Raw genomic sequence first — 13,274 nt, 5'->3', positions numbered from 1 at the left:
ACATTCAAGTGCAGAGATCAGAGGCAGGAGAGCTGGGCTGTTTCCCAGTCTCTGCTGTGTGACCTTCAGTAAGTGGCCCAAGCCACAGAGACCAGATGCTACATGTTGTTTAAATAAGTCAGCCTATGCCACAGATTGTAGATGCAGCTGCATCTGGGGCAAAACTCTGTTTGTGAGACAGCTGAACTAACATCACTAACATCACAACTAACAACAGGAGCTCATGCCAAGAATTAATAAATAAATTAAAAACAAAAATAAAATTTTTAAACATACTTCTGTAAAGACATTCTGCTCTGGCATTTAAATCTTAGCATAATGTTTTAGGCTCAAGGAGCCTAAAACATTAAGTCCTCCTGTCTACCAAATGGTGACAAGATGACCTAAACTCGTATGCTGCAGGAGTGCCACTGATGGCACTTCAATGTTGCATGTGAATAAAGAATAAAATATGCAATCAGCTATAAAACTTTTAGTGCCACAAAAATCCCATTGCAAGGTGATTTCAGATGAGGAGAAGCCACGGCAGTGACTGGATGATCTCTGTGAAGGCTGCAGCATGCAGGGTGCTGTATTGCTATTGCCTTCACAACCTGCTATATTTTGAGTACTAAATAATATTGGATCAGCAGAAATTCATGTCCAGTATCAAGATGCACAAAACTTGATTAATTTTAGACAGCTCCATGGGATATCACAAGGACTACACAGGAGCCTAACTTATTAGAGCAGACGTAGGATCAGAAATCACTGCAGAAAGAGGCAAAAGCCTCCCAGCTACCCCATTGCCAAAAAGGGCCTTTTTCTCACCACAGAAAGTCTCCAGGACATCATTGTCATGATTTCATATTAGGATTCAAGGAGGGGGGCAGGCACATTTGTACATGGCTTGCTATCTTGCATCCTTCTTTGCATGCATTCTCTTCACACAGTGGTAACACAGGGGAACATCCCAGGTCCCAAACAGGGACAGCACCTGTGTAGCACCTCACAGCACCTGTGACTGGGCAACAGCCCTTCTCTAAGCCTCCCTCCACCTTAGTGGCCTGCTTTCCTGACACCAGGAAATCTGGGTTCAGCCTGAAACTCCATGAAGCTGCAAAGTAAGTTGTATGAATACAACACAGATAGAGCTCTGTATCTGGGGAGGTCTGGTGGACAAAAGCTGGACATGACACAAGAGTGCTCTTGCAGCCCAGAAAGCCAATCATGTCCTGGGCTACATCCAAAGCATTGTGGGCTCCAAGGTGAGGAGGGGGATTCTGCCCCATGATCCTGCTCTCATGAGACCTCATCTGCAGTGCTGCATCCAGCTCTGGGATCCCCAGCACAAGAGGGATATGGATGTATTAGAGAGGGGCCAGAGGGGGCCACATAGGTGATGAGAGAGCTAGAGCACCTCTCCTGTGGAGACAGGCTGAGACACCTGGAACAGAGAAGGCTTGGGTGAGATCTCTAAGCAGGAAGGTCTCCAAACAGAGATGTCCTAGCAGCCTTCCAGTACTTAAAGGGGAAACTTAACTACTTAAACTACTTATAAAATAGAGTGAAAGCAAAGTTTACACTGGCAGATAGTGATAGGGCGAGGGAGAATGGTTTTAAACTAAAAGAAGAGAGACTCAGATTAGATACTAGGAAGAAATTATTTTCTTTGAGGGTGGTGAGGCACTGCAATAGGTTGCCCAGAGAAGCTGTGGATGCCCTATCCCTGGGTGTGTTTAAGGTTTTACCCTGGTCTAGTGGAACGTGTCCCACCCCATCCATGGCAGGGATGGAACAAGATGATCTTTAAGGTCCTTTCTAACCCAAACCATTCTGTATTCTGTGATGATCAGCACTGTTTGTCCCTGCCTGCTGGGACACTTGTCCGGAGCAGGGATGCTGTCTGCCCCAAACAGACAGGGACCAACACACCAAGGAGCCCCAAGGATCACTGTGCGGCCCTGAGAGGCTGGAAAAGGGCGCACACTGCCCTGACAGCGATGCCGGCAGCAGGATGCAGCTCCCTTCTCTTGCCAAGGAAATTTCCCGAGCAAAACTCCCGGCACAGCATCCATCAAGGCGCCCTGAGGCAGAACCTGCCGGCGGCGGCTGCGGTGCCCGGGGCCGGAGCGAGTCCCGAGCGGCGCTGGGGGACCATCCATCCCTCCGGCACGGACCGAGCTCGCCTTGCGGAGGGGAAGGGAGACACCTAATGGGAACAGGCGGGGACAGCGGGGTCCAGGGGCTCGGGAACGGCTGGGCAACTACCACTCTGAGCACTGCTTTTGGAAAGATATCCACCCGGCTAGGCTGTTGTTCACACAACCACACCATCAAAATATCATGCCTGCAGGCGACAGCAGCATCGTGCACCAGATCAGCCTGGATACCTGGGACAATCGGCATAAAAACTGTTTCCCTCAAGAAAACAAAAGGACTCTGCACCCTGCTCTCCCCTTCACTGTGGGCCGTGAGCACCAGGTCCTACTGAGAGGTGGGGAAGTGTGACAGGTCCCACAGAACACAACGGCTCAATTCCTGTAGCACAGCACTAAATTAATTCACCAATTTCTGGCAGTAGAAAGAGCACATAAGGTACCAGTGATATGAGGCAGTGACCCCATAGATCATTTTCCCAAACTGACCTCCACTCCCAGGGAGGCTGAACCTGGTGAGTTATAGATATTCTCGAGTTACCCAGCAAACATCCCCTACTAATCCCTTGCAAGAGTCCCTGGGAGCAAGTACTGTTCCCATTTCACAGGTTTTACATCCCCAAGCATGAGAGGGGCTGCAGCTCATCAGACTGATGGAAACAGCATTCATCCCCCTGACAAAAATGTGACAAGAAGAATCAGCCAGTGAGGCTGGGCAGTAGATCACCTCCACAGCCACACAGGCAAGCGTGGAGAACTCACAGAGAAGAGAGCAGCCATGAAAGCCACTAAGTGAAACTGGGATGAAACCTCACAGATCATTGTTAATGACAGCTGCTCAGCAAGGAACAAAGTGCTTCACACTGGTCATGGGCTGAAGCCCATGGCTGTCCATGCTGGCCATCATCTCAGACAGATGTACAGCGTTTGCCTGCCAGGGATTCCAAGCTTTTGTAGTCCTAACCCACGTTGTGGTAACCCAAGATAGGAAATAAAAGCGACTTCTTGCCAGCATTCCTGGATGTGCTTCAGGGTGAAAGCTGTCTGCTCCTCTCTGGCCAAGCTGTGCCTATAACTGTGTGACTCTGGGGAAGCACATGAGTGTTTTTGTGGTGAAAATGTGACTCAGCACGTTCTGTGCTCAGCCAGATCCTGGAGGAAGCCATGGGTGTCTGAGATGGAGGTGAAATGCCACCAACAGGCTACTGACAGCTCCTTGGGACACGGCTGCCCACTGGTGCAGGTACCTATGGGGAGCAGGATAGGGGATGCCACAGTGCAAGGCAGAGAGAGCACAGGTGCTGTAGAAAGACATGGAGATGAATAATACAGGTATTAGGGGTAGTCAGGGAAAAGGGTAAGAGAGAGAAAGGAGCACAGGGCTCCTCTACAGGAGAACAGGAGAGGGGAAGGACATAGTCACAGATGTCCCACTAAGAAGGAGCCAGGAAATTATGCTGATTATAGGCTAATACCTATTGTGGAACTGACTGCAATAAGCATATCAACAAAATATCTAGTTCTTTAACACAGTCAAGCTTTTTTCTTGGTTCCTGCCAGTGAAAGGCATGTCACCCTTAGCACAGGACACCAGAGGTAGCAGCACGGTAAGACACAGGTCTGAGTTTGGCATGCCCAGGGTCTGGGAAAGGTTTACTTGCATTTAAATCTTACTGAAATAAATGAGATTTAAGCAAGGGCTTAACTACTGCACTCAACAGAGATGTTTTCTTGAATCAGGCCCTTCATCAAGAAATGTTGATTAGATGTATTTCCTTCTGAAGACATCTATCTGCCTGTGAGGACAATTTCATCATCTCTGAGATGCTCAAATACAATAGTGACAAGGCTCCACGGTCACCTGGGCAATGAGAGTGCTGAACGTCTCAGATCCCAGTTCTGCTACTGCAGATCATGACAAATAGTGTTGGGGTTTTTTTTATCTGAAATAACATCCTCAATAGCTACTTCAGTCCTGCTTAACGCAAGACTACTCCTGATGAGTAAGATGACAGTCCAGTCTTGGGATTCCAACTATTCCAACTCCTTCACACCAGAACAGTCAGCTTTGAAGACCACCACCGTGCTGGTGTCACAGGCACCACAGAAACATGCAGTGCATGGTCCACCTCCTCCACCTGCACAGAAAAAAATCATGTGCCTTCAGCAGAAAATAAACCCATGCAATCAAATACCAGAGAGAGGTGGGGGAAAAGTCAGACAAATGAAATAGATGGATCAGATTCCAGCATGCCCCAAAGGTCACTCCATGCAGGGCCTGCCGGAGGGAAGGTGGGAGCAGTGTCACTCCTCCAGGGAGGGTGCCAAGCTACCAGTCTCTTGGTGATTAATCCTGGAGAGCAGGAGGCAGTGGAGAACACCCTGCCAATTGCAAATGTGGTGATGGGGCACTGGGGGCATATATATGCATCATTAGTCATCTGCAAGAATTTTGTTTTTGTAACCTTTGCATTTTTATCTGTCACTTCGAGCAATAAATATGCACTCCCGCCAGTGATTTGACATTACACTTGCTTTGGATGGTTGCCTTTCCCAAATATTAATAGTAACTCATTGTGGACACAGCATTGGTATTTAGTTAGATCAGACCAGCTTCTTTTAAAAAACAACTTTTCGTATAAAGAGAACAGATGTTTTTAATTTACACAAAGAACAAAAACAAAGTTCTATTGTTCAGTTATAGTGAACACAAACATTGCAGACACAGAGAAATTAACACCAATTGCATGTTAAAAAAAAAAACAACAAAAAAACTAAAAGCCCATCAAGGTACAGGTCTGCTTATTTGTGCTTTTTCCTCCACTTTAACGGCTTAGTGGCATGCAATGATAGCAACTGTTGCTTTTTGGAATTCATATGCTTTTAAGTGTAGTATGTTTTAAAGATAAAAATGGCATAAACACAAGGGCAATTTCTAAACACACATTATACAGACAATAATAATAATAATTATTATAATACTTTAATAATAACAGATTAGGAATGTAAATTCTCATAGTCCAGAGCATAAGCCAACTACTTGCTCATGGGGATAGGAAGAAATTTCCTCTTTCAGCTGATTTTTCTAAAGTTCCTCCTTACAGGTATATTTTTCCCTGCACCATCTGCACAGAAGAGTGAGGCCTCAACCCTCCAAAACAAAAATGTGCATATGAAGACAGACAGAGCAGTGACATCAGTCACTGAGATTATCTTGTACCACAGTATGAAGTTCAACCAGAACTATCTTTCTATGCTATTTTACCCTGGGAATTCAAGAGCCTTTTGAATGCATTTACAAGCTCCTGGTGCATGTGGGTGAGAGCAGAGCTCAGGCTCACGTTCCTGCCAAAGCGACCAAGCTGGTTCCAGAACAGCAATGCTACCCTGCAGGTGGAGGCCACTTGCACATCTCTGTCTCACAGACACCCTGAGAAAACCCTTCTCAGAGATAAAGCTTTACACCATTCACATTTCTCACCTTCTGAAGTCATAACCTGCTTATCTAATTCTCATCTTACTCAAAGGCATATCTTTTCCCATGGAGAAACATCTCTTCTAGCATCTCCTTGAAGATTATCTAGAGTCTGTCTCTAGCTGACAGCCACATCTTCCCTTCTTGGGCAGCCACTTCTAGGTCTAGAAACACTGACATAAAAATATTTCTATCTCTATTTCATGTTTGCCAGTCCTGCAGTTGGAAGAGGACGAGGAGGGCAGAGATACCTTATATTGGCTTTTCCCAACTCATAAGTGAAGATTCTATATAAGCAAAGACTGTTGCTCAGAGAAGTTGTGGCTGCCCCATCCCTGGAATTGTTCAAGGCCAAGTGGGATGGAGCCCTGGGCAACCTGATCCAGTGGAAGGTGTCCCTGCCCATAGCAGAGGGGTTGGAATCGGATTATCTTTAGGTCCCTTCCAACCAAAGCATTCTGTGATTTAACGATTCTGTGAATCTGCTTCTGATATGTTAAAACAAGACTTTGCCCCATTCCCTCTCCCATTGCTAACTAGTTTGTTGGTTTTTTTGTCCAATAATGGGTGCCTTTTTACTATATCCCACATTCAGACTAAGTATGAAATGATGAGGCTTACTTCAGATCAACACACAGGACATAGTGGGAGAAAAAAAAAAAAACAACCAAAGAAAAAAACAAAGAAACAAACAAAAAAAAAACACCAACACCAACCTCCTTTGTTGTTCTAACCAATTGTAGAAATAAAGTTATCATTAAAATTTGGTTTTAACCAATTTGGTTCTAAGCAATTGTAGAAATAAAGTTATCATTAAAAGGCCTGAGACAGAAAAATTTAAAAATCTTTTTGTGTAGCATTCATGTAACCTGGGGATTTCAGTGCCACAGAAAAACAGACACAAACACCATGACTCAAAGGGTTGGAGGCTTTTTCCGCCACTGAAAGCAAGCCTCACTGGGAGAGGTGCTGCTCCAAGTGGCTGGTTTTAAACCTTCTAACACATTATATAATACAAAGCCCAGGTCCAGAACCCATGCAGGAAAAACAGAGAAACCAAAACATTACATTCAAACAGTACCTTTCAGCTCAAAAGAACCCAAGCCATGAATCATTTTATCCACCACAGAATGCCATCACCTCGAAGCTGAAATGCAGCAGCTGTTTATTACCCTGCAAGAACATTAAGATGGGTGCTCCTTTGCAGCCAAAACAGAGAGGAAAACTGAGTAGACAAACAAAACAACCTGGAACACATAGGCTTATCCTCCCTACCTTTATAATGAGTACCAGAGGAACTTTAGGGACCACGAGCAGCTGATGCTTCCAGACGCCCAGTGCTAACAATGCTTTTTCCACAGCACTTAAGGGATCCTTGGAAGCCAAAAGCATTTGACCTGGACATGCTTTGCTTTGCTTGGTTGACAGTGAGGCCAAGAGCTGGCTATTACACACTGACCACAATTTCTATGTCACATCCAAAGTCACTTCTGTCACACTTAGAACCAAATTAATGCCAGAAACACAGTAATCACGATGGTCTGAGTTGTCCAAATATGCAGAAACTTGTCTCACTGCTTGTGGCAGCTAATTGCAGTTGTGTACCTGCCCTGACAGTTGACTGCTAATTAATAAATTGTGATCATGCTCTGTCAAACATGGCTCCCTCAGACCCTGACTCACAGTATCTCAGGGAGATGCTACATGTCTCTTGGAAGTAGCTTATCAAAATTGGAACTGTTTGCTATCCAAATATACTGAAGTTTTCACTCAAAATTCAAAATCTCATTGTTACACCACACTCATCACTGTGGTATCTGAGTACGGCCATTTCCAGCAGAATTCCAGCTCCAGCTGGATCCAATGAGGAGTCACTCGGACGCAGAGTAACGGGGGCCAGGATCACGCAGTCAGTCCTGCCTGGGCTCATAAGAAGTTGTGGCAGAAGCTGGACTTCAGTTCCCACTGAATAAGAAAGGGTCTTGTGGCCAAAGGACATTAATTAGGAGATTGCTAAAGCCCTGGGGCTCCACTCCAGAGCACTCACACAAGATGTGTGCCACTGTTCCCTGCTGCTGTGCAAAGTGAGCCTGTCTGGCTGGGCAGTGGTAGGGTACTGCTGTTACTGCACAGGTCCTCTGAGAGAGGCAGAAATCACACTGATTGCACTGTGTCCTGCGAGGGGATGTGCCCACTGGTTTTTGTTTATCCCACAGTGGTGGTAAGTGCACAGCAAAAGCAATCTGTTCTACAGCACAGCTCTGCTCATGCCTGTGAAACAAAGTAAGGTAAGAATGTTTGGTCAATGGCCCAAAATGGGGGCAAAAAGGAAATTGAGCTCTGGGTTGAAATGGCTAAAATGTCAACCTAAATCTCTTGTACTCCCCACCCTGCCCTGTCTCATCCATGCCACACAAGCTGTATTTTTAGCTGTCCAAGCCTCTCAGCCTTTCTTTCCTGGGTCACTTGCAGTCCCAGAGAAACTCCCATTATGAGCAAAGACTTTCCCAAGCAAGATGCTTGGCCATTTACAGACCTGCACATGGTCTGACTGATACAGAGATATTGCAGCACTTCTGAAACAAGATGTTTTCACCAAAACACTCTCTGATAATCAAACAAATCAAAGGGCAACCTAACTGGATCCACAAAAGCAAAATGTGCAGCTGCCAAAGTACTGCTGTTATCTCTGGCATGGCTGGGTCACTGAGACATTTCACAGAAACAAAAATGTATTTCCTGTGTAGACCCAATTAAAACACCTCTGGAGAAATGTTTCATGTGTTCTAAAGACCTGAAGCTAGAGTTACCCAACTGGCTTGTAAGGAATGAGAATACTTCCCAGGGGTTGATGGAAAGCCCCAAGTCTGCTGTACTCATTACAATTAGGCTCAGCAGCAGCCTCTGACCTTGCAGATATCTGGCAAGAGGGTGCTGTGCCCTCCCAGAGAGAGGGAGCTGCCTCCCCTGCTGGGAGTGAGCTCTGATAACATTGGAGGGCACTGCAGGATTCCACCCGGGTGTCATTCCACAACAGAAGCCACTGGCCTCTCCTGGTCCACACACAAGGTTTGGAGAAGACAGCACAGTCGGTGAAAGGTAACCTGTACCCCTGCTCCTGGGTCTGACCAAGTTCCACCTGCACACCTGGGTCTGCTTTACTTCACAGGGAGGAGGACTTTGCTGCCCATGCACAGGTCCCTGGGGACAGATGGAGGCTGTGGGTCACTTGCTACACAGGTAACAAGACTTTGGTTTCCACCTCCTTAATTTTCCATTTTGATCTTTTATTTTTTTCTCTCTGTTCTCCCTATTATTAGCTCATGTGCTTATACTGCAGGATCTGGCTGTTTTTCTTCCTGTTCTGGCTGGGACAAGGGAGGCGGATGGCTCCCCCAGGTTGGTGAAACATGATAAAAGCAGAGTGGGGAGAGAGGCAAGGATGAGAACTCAGTTATTTTGCTTGTAACACAATGTGCCTCTTCTCTGCCCTCCAGTCCCACTGACTCATCAGCTCTATATGTGCTCCCACTAGGTTTTGTAGAGAGCAGTTGCCGCTCCAGAATTTTTTGGATGAAACTGAATAAACTCTTGCTCCAGGGAAAGTTCTTCCAGCTGGAAATCTATGGTGAGTTACAAGTGGCAGCCCCGAATTAGCATGAAGGCTGGGGAATCACCTAAGAGATCCCAGAGTCTGTGATCTGGATGCTGCTGCCATCTATTGATAATTGGTAACTCACCCAAGGAACCTGCAGCAGATCCTTGTCGCCCTGAGCCAGCCTCTCCCACCTCAATTTGGGCACTAACCCTGCAGAGGAGTAACGCTGGCAACCACAGCCCCCTCTGCCCCGTGCTGCTGCAGTGCTGGAAAAGGAGAAAGGATGGTCTGAGGAGGAAGGACTGACATTTGGCTTTCATTCTTCCCTCTGCTGAGCCCTTACACATGTCCAGCAAGGAAAATAAAGGCAACATTGCAGATTGGATATGTCCTGAACAGCATAATGACAACAGCAGTATAGGCTGGGTAATACCCAGAAAACACACTCTCAATGAGGGCTGAGTGAGTGCTGCAGCAATTAAAGCACTTTGGAGGGTATCTTTAGTTCCTTTTTATTTAGCACCACAGGGGCATTTAAATACCATGATTCAGAGTGGACAAAGGGGTTCCATTTTCTGCCGAAAACAAAAACCTTCGGAACCAAAATGAAAACCAGAAAGTGTTCACATCAGATTGTAAAAGTATGTGATTTCACCCCAAACCTAATTAATTTCTCTTGAGATCAGCACACTCTTTTCTGGGTTATGTTTTTTTTCATTTGATTTGGAGGCAGAACTGAAAAAATCGAGTACGGAAAGGGTGTGGGCAGAAGGGATAGCATTTATGAGAGTAACTGATACTGCTGGAAAAAACAGACCAGCCTTCAGGCACAAAATGCTGTTTGTTTCTTCCAGCTCTATCAGCTGGTCTCATAAAAGCTATTCCTTCTTCTTCCAAAATTATTCCCACATATCTCCTGAGCCTATCCTGCCTGAAGGCATCCATCTACTGAAACAGCAGTGGTAGAACTGTCCAACATATAGGCATGACAGACAAATTTAGAAATTGCAGTGGCAGCTAGTTAAACCCTATCTATTTGTACAGATTCTTGTGTCTAACCCAAGACTAAAATGGTTCCTTAATCAGAGGGCAGATGATTAACAAAATACGCTGTTACTAATTCTACCATCATCAAGAGCTGAGCACGGCCAGTCCCTGTCATGTCTCTCGGCTCCCCCATAGGCCTCACAGCACATAGAGAGAAGCAGCAAACCTGATCAATATGTAAAAGTGCCCACCCAAAACAGATCTGTGACCACATCCTTTGAGCAGAGTGAGCAGCAGATTATCCTACCTTAATGATTTTTAGAAACAGATGGGTTTAATAGCCCATAACTCTTTTCTAGAGACCAAAATCAGGGAGGGAGAAATGAAGGTGATGCTTCAGAGAAACTCTCCTAATAGCACTTCAGAGTGGCAATGGCACAAGCTTCTGGACGCAAGGAAACAGGCATTGAAGTGCACATTATGTGTGTGAGCTTGAGTCATGCTAAGCTGTCTCATGCACTCCTACACATGCCAGCCCAGTGTCACCAGCTCCTTAGCAGCCATGTCACTGGAGAGCACCCAACCCGCACGGAGAAGAGCTGTGTGAGAGGGCCTCAGCACCACTCTGGCCCAGGACTTGCCTTGAGCTTTACATCCCACATCTCTCTCCCTTTTTCTGCAGATCCTTATTCTGGCCCAGTTCTGCTGGATGAGCAGTTAGCCTCTCGCTGTGGCTATGTGCTGTCAGAGGACGTGTGGGGCAATCCCGTCTTCCGCGCCTCGGTGCTCGGCTGTCACGTGGCCAATGAGGTAAGGCCCAGACACGGGCTGGGAAGCAGCTCAGGCTGTACATCTTCTCCAAAAACACAACATTGAGATAGTGTATGGCATTCTAATGGCATGTTTTGAGAATACTGAACTCAAGGGACTAGTGTTGGGAGTGTAGTGTGGAAATGAATAGGCAATGGCTCTCTGCTGGGAGGTTTGTTCAGTGTGACTGACATGGGATTTCCTCTCTCCGTGGAATGACACTTATCCTAACGCTGCTGAGTAGCTGCCAGTTCTCAAGCATATCCTTGTAGCTGCTGATTTGCCAGAGAGTTTCTTGAAAGCCTCTCTGGAAAGAAGTAGGCATCTGCTTGAAAAAGCAATGTTTGCAGTATGATTCTGGCAGATCATTTCCTGGCTTAATTTGTGTGGTAATGTGCCTGTTAACACATGCCTAGGAACATAGATCACACACATCTATTAGACCCAGATTTGCCTCACGTAACTTTAGCCATCTAAAAGATAATGTCTAGTCTAAACTAGTTGTTTGCTCTTCCACAATAGTCAATGGAGAGAAGGAGGCATCTCCAGAAGGTGATTCACCCCTTCCAAAAATATGTGTAAAAGTGTAGCCTGGATTTCTAATTTCTAAATGTTAGTTGAGATGAAATGTACCCAAAACCAGAACAAATCAGAGTAGAAACTTCATTGCTTGTCCATGTTTAGTCTGGTTAGTCCTGGAAGCCCCACAGAAAAAATATGGTAAAACTTTATAGGCAGAGTTAGCTAACAAGAACGGGGGTGTACAGTGTGCTGTGCAATGACCTGGATTTCCAGGCTGGAAATTTCTCTGTAAAGGTTTTGCCTCCTTCTGTAAAAAATACACACCTATGTCAGATAGGACAATCCATGGCTTTGTGTGTGGCTTCTGTAGACACACAGAGTCACAAAGAGGAGAAACATGAATCTCACAGTAAGGTAGGTCAGGTCTGCCCTTGACCAGCTGCTCCTTTACAGTGTGGCAAGAACAGAGCTGAGATGGGGTCTGAGGCAAAGGCTGTGAGTGCTGAGGCAATGTCCCTGGCTCAGTAAGACCCTGCATACAAACCATTTCAGACAGGGTGGTATGTTGGTTGTAGGAGCTGTTACTGCAGTTCTCAAGCTGTTCTCATCACTATAAAACACTCTCAGAAATAGAACACTGGGCTGCATGGTCCCATACAGCCACTGCTGGAACCTTCCACACCAGCTGCTGAACTGCCAGTTTTTCTTCCCAGGCAGATGAGCTGTTTTCACTGACTGTGAACATCAAGGTCTCCTCATTTTCAAGCATGAGGGCAGCTGTCACCTACACCTACCCTATGTACTGCTCCTATGCATCCTGGGCTTCAAGAGAAATTGTGTGTGAAGAAAACTACATGGAGGTAAAAACCTTCCCACTGAAGGCAAGGCTACATCCAAGCTCCCTGCCAGGCACAGCCACCTCCACAAATTCCTGTCAGAAGTTGATTGTACCCCACGTACCAGGCAAAATAGCAACCCGCTGATATTTAGTATAGTGTGTAACTGTAGATCTGATTAGTAACACATTTACATGCCATAAATATTTTGTATGCAGTGAAACTCAGTAAACTGTACAGAGGAAGTAAGTCAAGGCTCTGCAAGCAAATCAACAGAGAGGCTTAAGGCCAAGCTCTTAAGCTCATGAGAGTCCCTTTTGGTCATAAAGTGCTGCAGCAGTGAGAATGTCATCCTCATATCTGAAATAATAAAACCTAGAGTTTGCACAGCTGCATCTCTGCTGAATCACACAACTTCCAGGACATGACTGTGAAACAGGAGCTACCTCCTGCCCCGTGGTGCAATTGGGTTGCTCAGCCTGCTGCCATCACCTACACACCAGTGTAGAAATGAGGCAGCAAACAATCCAAATTTCATTGCTTTCTGCGCATGTCTGCAACAGGCAGGAGAAAGAAAACATACTTCTCCTGTCAGAACTCAAGGCTGTGCAGTCATGTCTGGGTTGCAACACAATGAAACCATGGTACAGGTGTCTTCTGACTGTCCTGTTTCCTTGCCTCACTCTGCAGCACATGTGGGAAGGATTTACACGACAGCACCTACCTTAGGTACTGGGGATGCTGCATTTTCAGGTGTTCAGCCTGCATGGGAAGAGAGAACCAGTCCTGTTAATGCCAATAACCTGCTTTCCTACACCTCCAGTGGACAGACCAAGGCCAACTAACTTTCATTTTAAGGCCAAAAATTACTGCCATCAAGAACCTCCATATAAACACTTTAATTGCCT

This window comes from Molothrus aeneus, chromosome 3 (genome assembly GCF_037042795.1).
Source record: "Molothrus aeneus isolate 106 chromosome 3, BPBGC_Maene_1.0, whole genome shotgun sequence".
In the NCBI taxonomy this organism is placed as follows: domain Eukaryota; kingdom Metazoa; phylum Chordata; class Aves; order Passeriformes; family Icteridae; genus Molothrus; species Molothrus aeneus.
This window is presented reverse-complemented; position numbering follows the sequence as displayed.